Source organism: Halichondria panicea, chromosome 3, assembly GCF_963675165.1.
Source record: "Halichondria panicea chromosome 3, odHalPani1.1, whole genome shotgun sequence".
NCBI lineage: Eukaryota > Metazoa > Porifera > Demospongiae > Suberitida > Halichondriidae > Halichondria > Halichondria panicea.
Window position 1 is genome coordinate 4,344,429 of NC_087379.1, and position 7,098 is coordinate 4,351,526.

Here is a 7,098-nt window from a genome sequence, read left to right on the forward strand (position 1 = left end):
GTCAGGATCAAAAGGTCAAGGAGGACTTTTCATGTGGAGCTAGCTGAGAGTAAAGTCCTCCGGAAGCAAGCTTTATGATTAAGACCTCTTGATCCTGGCGATCCTCCTCTACACTGTTAAAACTGGGGCGTAAAAAATGCAAGGAGGGGTGTAAACAACAGCCCCTTATAGGGTGTAAATGTGGTACTGATGTAATGTTGAACCCTGGGGTGTAAAATAGTGAACATGGATGTAAATAATCCCACAAGAGTGTATACTTTAGCAATATTTCCTGACCAGTGCATTTTAGTTTCTGGTCGGTGTCTTTCATCACCTGGACATAATATTATGCTTTCTATACTTTATGCTGTTAGTTTCCTCTTGTAAAAGCAGTGCTATAGCACTGCTAGAAGCAGACTCATCACATTCAATGAACTGTGTAGCTGTGCTTCAGCAAGTACCCCCCAAAAGTCTACAGTATATACATCTGGTGTACGAAAGATCCACCTGGAGTATTTTTGTAAAGGAAAAATCTCAAGGCATTGTTACAAAGCCAATTGAAAGATATGCACAAGTTTGCAGCTAGTTATTGAAGTGGTGGGCGTGGCTGAATATAGTTGCGCATGCTCAGTAGATTTATTAGCTGTGAAACCATGTGCTGCTCCAAAAGACAAGAACAGAGACAAGACAGGATTTGTTCACTGCATTACATGAAGTGGATGATGTTACAATGTACTTCTATGACAGGTAAGGAACAGACAGATGACTAGTTATCTATAATTAGGTAAACACTGGTCACTGTCTATTTTTCTACTTTCTAAGTCCACCTTTTTCCTAAAGTAAATACTAACTGGCAAGTATATATGTCAATGTGAGAAAGAATAAAGCAATCTGGCCGGAACCAGGCGACCCTACTACCTATGAAGTGGTACAGTGACAAGGTGAGTATGTTGTGAAAATAGTTTTGAATAACATGATATGAACTTTCCACATGCCTAGGTGGGCGCTTCATCGTCAAGAGTGATTGGTCTTGCTATACCTGAGTTGGTTGTTGTCGAAAATGCTCATTTAACTACAAGTTCCATGGCAGTATGTTACACCAAGAAGACCTGTTCCGTAAACAATCAATTTCCTTTGTATTGTCACTGTACAATATTTTGTCTTTCCTTCTAACTGTTGTTTTGTTTATAGTTGTTTTGTTTATAGTAACTGTTGTCACTTTTCACTTAAAATTAATGTCACTGTTAACATTTTTAAGTTGTTCATAACCTATATCTGCATGTGAAAAAAAAAGTACCCTGGATGAGACTCTTTGGGGTATAGTTTACTCTTGTATGGGTGTGCTCCAGTTTACACCCCAGGGGTAGAGTTTTTAAAGCGTGTGCAGTACCCATAATTGGGTGTAAAATTACACCCCAGTTCTAACAGTGTAGCTATAGCTAGCTGATAGACTATTAATACTCAAATCAGAGGAGGTCCGAGAGGCGCGGTGCAGCTCAAGTAATTAGTCTCTGATTACACTCAGCAAAAACATACGACGTGGGCGGATAATTACTCAATCAAAGGCTAATTGCTTGAGCTGTACCGCGCCTGCTTAAAATTACGCACGTGTGCAACATGTAAATCACGTGATACTTTGCCTGGATTGCTTTCTGCTCGCACTAGTAAAATTCTACAACATCCTCTCCGCATTTAAAAATGCCACTTGTGTTTATCAGATTATAATAACATATACATGTACTTATATATAGGTGATGTACTTATGCATAAGTCACCCTCTTATATATATAGGTGATGTACTTATGTATAAGTCCCCCTCTTATAATTATATAGGTGATATACTTATACATAAGCTTATAATGTATAGGTGATGTACTTATGTATAAATCACCCTCTTATATATATACTTATACATAGGTGGCGTCAAATAAAAGTTATAAAACATAATTTTATGTCAATTTTAGACAAACGGCACCCATATAGCTACTTCTCCAAGCAACTAGGTTCTACTGGAAGCCATAAACTTTGACCAGACCTTCTCACCAATATCAGCAGCTGCCGTTTTCAATTTGCATTGCACAAGTCTACCAATATACTGCACTGTACTCCTCTACCTGTACCTCTGAGCCACAGCCTTGACTAGAAACACAGAGCGAGAATTGAACTGCAGTGTTTCAGACCTCGTGAACATGTAATAAGTAGCTTAGACTGCTAGCTAGCTAGCTCAGGTCAATATGACAATAGCACAAACATAGTCTACAAAAACTTGTTGCGTGCTGTATTGCTAATTTACTATTTTACTGTGTACAAATTGTCAAGATGATTCAAAAGTTTTGTAGGAAGTAAAAATATGAGCCATATTCCATACCCTAGGATACGAAGTGAATCAGTAAATAAATTGGTTTAAAACTTGGCTGTTTCTCCATTATGATGAGAATCAAGATGTTGTGTTCTATGTTAGGCTATTAAAACATTCTGTCAAGTCTCGTAATCAACGATACCGGAAGTGGGCATGGTCGCAAAAAATTTCGGCGCACCGATTCATTCCACTTTATAACCGCTGACCACTCTAAAGTTGGTGTGGCTACGGCCCTGTTTAACCCAATCTGTTAAACCTTAACGTTATTAATGTATACTTAAAATATTACATTTGTATATCGTTTTACACGACTGAAGTGGTCTTGTATAGGCAGTTGCCTCACTAATATGGAATATGTCAGTTAAAATATTCAGTGATGGTCATAACAGCCCAGCAATTACTATACTGCATCTGCTCCAGTTCCTTGCTCCGGTCCCGGTTCATGCCCCAGCAAGTGTCCCGGTTATAGCGTGTAATTTGAGTCAGTATTGTGCCGATAATTTTGCCAGGGCAAAACATTTTTACCGGGACATTTGCCGCGGCAATATTTTTACCGGGACAATTGTATGGCCTGTAATTTGAGTCAGTATTGTGCCGGCAAAACATTTACATTTGCCGCAGCAATATTTTTACCGGGATAGTTTAGCTCGGGGCGATTGCCGCGTAAATTTTGTGGATGGGTAAATACCGCTCCAGAATGTTTACTGAGCCATTTGCCGCGGCAAAAACATTTACCGGTATAGTTGCCACGGCAACAAATATTTACCAGGCCAGATCCAATCATCACGTGATCAAGTGTTTATGTTATGGATCTTGTCCTTATTGGCTGCCGTATACGTAGTCTTGTACAGCTCAAACTACCACATATCTCAAACCACCATGAACTCTGTCATATCTCAGACTCTGTGGGGGTCCTCGGTTCGCGTCCGTACAACAAGGAAGCTTGAGTGGACTCCTGTACTGCGACTCGATACGCAAACAGAACGTAGGGGAGATGAGAATCCCAATCACGGCCTACCGGTAGGTGAGTGTTCCATTGAACTTTTCCACCAGTCCATCACATTGCGGGTGGCATCCAGATGTGTTGATCCCAACCAGCTCCTGTAACAGTGTACTCCTCGATCGGATAGCAGCTGTTCATGCAGGCACTCCATGTCTTGCTATAACATGTTCTACCAGCAAATGGGCGATAGTTTTCGCGGTTTGGTCTTAGCCACTTTGTAAAATAGTCCATGAAGACCACAGCATACTTGTTGCCATTGTGGGAAGGTTGGTGTCAATATTCTCCAACTTCCCCCATATGAAAAGGTCCACCAACAGGAATAGGTTTTAGCTAAGGTCCTTCCTCGAAGCACACACAAGACAGCTTCTGCAATATCGCCTCACGCATCCCTATACTTGGTTCGCAAGGCTGCATAAATCTTCCGTTCTGCAAAGTGACCAGCGAATTTTCCTTCATTGTTTTCTTTCAGCAAAGTAGGTCTCAAATTTGGGACAGCAATCCGCCAACAATCAGGAAATGCAGTTCTTTCAAAGTTTGATCCTTCTAGTGCAAGCTTCCTAAATATAGCTCACTTGGGAGAACTCAAGATAGTTGAAAATAGGTAGGAGCTCTTCATCAGCTCTCTGTAGTAATCTTTCACACTGACCCGGCGGCTCCGTTATGCCAGGCTGCATGCACAGCATTGACAGTTGGAACAGACAATACGTCGGCAACTCTATTGCTTTTCCCTGATCGATGTCTAATGTCCAGGTCGTACTCTTGAGTAGCCATGGCCCATCTAGCCAACTTTAAAGAGGGTGAGTGTAGCTCAAAAGTAAAGTCCAGGCAGAATGACCTGTAAACACGATACATCTACGTCCAAGAATGTATGGCTTGACAGCCCACACAAGTCCCAGCATTTCTAATTTGGTAATTCTATACCGTATAATCTGGTTAGTAAGCGCATGCGCCTATAGGGAAAAGGGCAAGCCTCTATGCGCCTATTATCCAGATGCGCTTATACAGATTAACCACACCCATAACAATTAACCACGCCCATGACGTTTCAATGAAGTAACTCTCTATTAGCTAGCTCGATTGTTGTCTGCAAGAAGTCTATATAGTCATAACAGCAGTAACACAACTAGAGTGTGGAGACCAGTTTTTGGGCAGAGAACTGTGCAGAAAACAATGCGCCTTCTATCAAGGCTCTTGGTCTGCTAACCAGTATGCGCCTATTAGTTGATGTGCGCTTATTAACCAGATTATACGGTAGTTCTTTTCGTGGGGTGAAATAGACCGTGACGAGAACGCTATTGAATGGATTTAACCATCTTCTTGTTGTTGAGCGAGTACTGCTCCTAGACCTTCACCACTATATAGCGTCCGTTTCCAAGATGAAGGGATGATCGGAGTGAAACTGAGGGTATGAGAGCACAGGAGCACTCACAAGCAAGGTCTTCAATTGGTTGAAAGCAACATCACACTGAGGCGTACACTGAAAGGCAGCATTCTTCTTCAAGAGGCAGTGTAGGGAGATGCTATCTTGGAGAAATTTGGTACAAACCGACGATAATAAGATGCAAGCCCCAGGAATTGCCTCACTTCATTCACATTCGCAGGAACAGGGTAATTTCGAATCTTATCAGTCTTTGCAGTATCAGGATTGATTCCCTCATTGGTTACCACTTCTTTTATGAGGAACAAACACTTCTTGGCCTTGAGTCATAGACCTGCTTTACGCAACCTGGCCAGCACTTCGCTTAGGTGCTCAAGATGCTCTTGGAATGTTTGTGAGCAGATAAGTAGGTCGTCAATATAGGCAAAGCAATTCTTCCGGCAAGAACGATCTCGATGAGCCGTTGGAATGTTGCAGGGGCATTGCACATGCCAAAAGGCATACGTACAAACTCATGTAACCCTTGTTGGGTGATGAACACAGACTTGACACTTGACACTTGACTCGGCATCTAACTGACCAGCCAACATCCCAAAGCCAGGTCTAAGGACGTACGTAAAGTGTATCCAAAATATCATTTATTCTGGGGAGTGGATAAATATCCTTTTTCGTGATACTGTTGAGTTTCTGAAAGTCTATAATTATGCAGAATCTTGTCGTGCCATCCTTCTTGGGGACTAGTACAACGAGACTTCAAAAGGGGGGGTCAAGGGACCCCATGGACCCTCCGCCACTGCTGAAGTTTGTACAGCTGAATGGGCTGCTGTTGGGTACTCAGCCAGTTCAAGTTGAAGCCGGTCAGGTGGAGCAAGTCTCTAGCATTAATGTTATCAACTCCACCTACATCCCAAACTCTAAGACCACCGTCTTGGAAGCTGCTATTGCTGCTTCGTTCTCAGATGGAGACATCATAATATTTGAACCAGATCAAAAAAATTTGTTTACCCGATGCGCTTATAACTCAACAAGCGGATGGACGTGTCTACATTCCTGTAGAGAACAGCTGGAGCCTGGCACTAGTCTGGGTAAAGTGTCCCATTTTCAACTAACCAAACCAACCGAGCCAGTAGAAGAAGCAGAGATACACCTGGTAGAGCAAAAGTGTTCAGTGGGACGACAAACCGACCTAGAGCAGAGCTCTACTACAGAAGAAGAAATCTAACAGTTGGAGCAGCTTGTTCATGAAAATTCTGATGTGTTTGCCTTGGACAACTCGGAGCTAGGGCATACAGATAGCATCGTCCTATCAAGCAAGTCGTTAGGCGAGTTCCATTTGTACATTGAGAAACTGTTGCTAAGCTAGTGAAGGAAATGGAAGAAACTGGAGTGATCAAGCCATCTTATGACACCAGCTAGTTATTTATCAGTTTTTGTAGCTATTGTAATTTGATTCAATGATTGTACCTGTTGTTTTGATGTATCAACTGCCAAAGGAGTGTTCAGGTTAGCCTAGCTAGTTGACTGTTCGTGGCAGGGCCCTGGCTGAGTATGGGATTTTCCCTAGTCACGTGTGACCGGAAGTGGGCGTAACCCCAAAAATTTCGCGCTGCGCGCTCGTTAGTTTGGAACCCCCCCTTTCATTTTTCCTGGATCCACCACTATTCAGTCCCAGCTGGGATAAGACGCTCATTCATGGAATCTCGCTTTCGGGTTTAATAAAAACTGTACTTTCCACACTTGTCCACTTACTGAGATTGTAATGACACTGCTGTTATTACCAGCCCTTCCATACAGCTGTACCCCAGGTTTCTCTAATTTTGGTAAGCTATGATCATGCAATGTACTTTGGGCCAAGATAGTTGATTGGGCTCCGGTATCCACTATAGTGGGCTTTGACAGGGTGTCCTTCAATGCTGATATCGAGGTACAGTACAGGTCCTACCGCATCTGTGATGTCAACCTCACTATTGGACACCTGATTGGCAGTCGTCTTGGACCTCTATTGGTGTGAAACTCAATCCTTTTCTTTTAAAAGCATTGGAGCCCTGGGGTTTATCGTTACTATAGCTCTAACATTGAACTGTTGGTCATGCCTCTCTAGTGCTCGTGCTCTAGCTTTCAGTAGCTTTTGGAGCACCTAATTTACGCTGCCATTTAGGTAGCAAGGCCTGATAAAATCTGCAATCTATCAAATTCTTTGGGGGTACTTCCGGGAAATGCTTTCTTGGCTAATTTTTGTAAGCAAATGCCCATTTCTTCCACACTCTGTTTAGTCTGCATAAGCTCAGGGAAGATTCATAACTACATTTCTCTGTCTCAGACAACATTTGCACAGCATGTTCTGCGTCTTATCTAAATGAGCTCTAAGCTGGAATATAG

At 42.4% G+C, this 7,098-nt stretch overlaps 1 long non-coding RNA gene across 1 annotated transcript; it reads left to right on the plus strand.

The window, feature by feature from the left end:
* Positions 1-256: 256 nt before the first annotated feature.
* LOC135334424 (uncharacterized) lies at positions 257-1,236 on the plus strand. Its single transcript, XR_010394275.1, has 2 exons — positions 257-920; positions 979-1,236. It is a non-coding gene; the product is annotated as an uncharacterized LOC135334424 (long non-coding RNA).
* Positions 1,237-7,098: the final 5,862 nt, after the last annotated feature.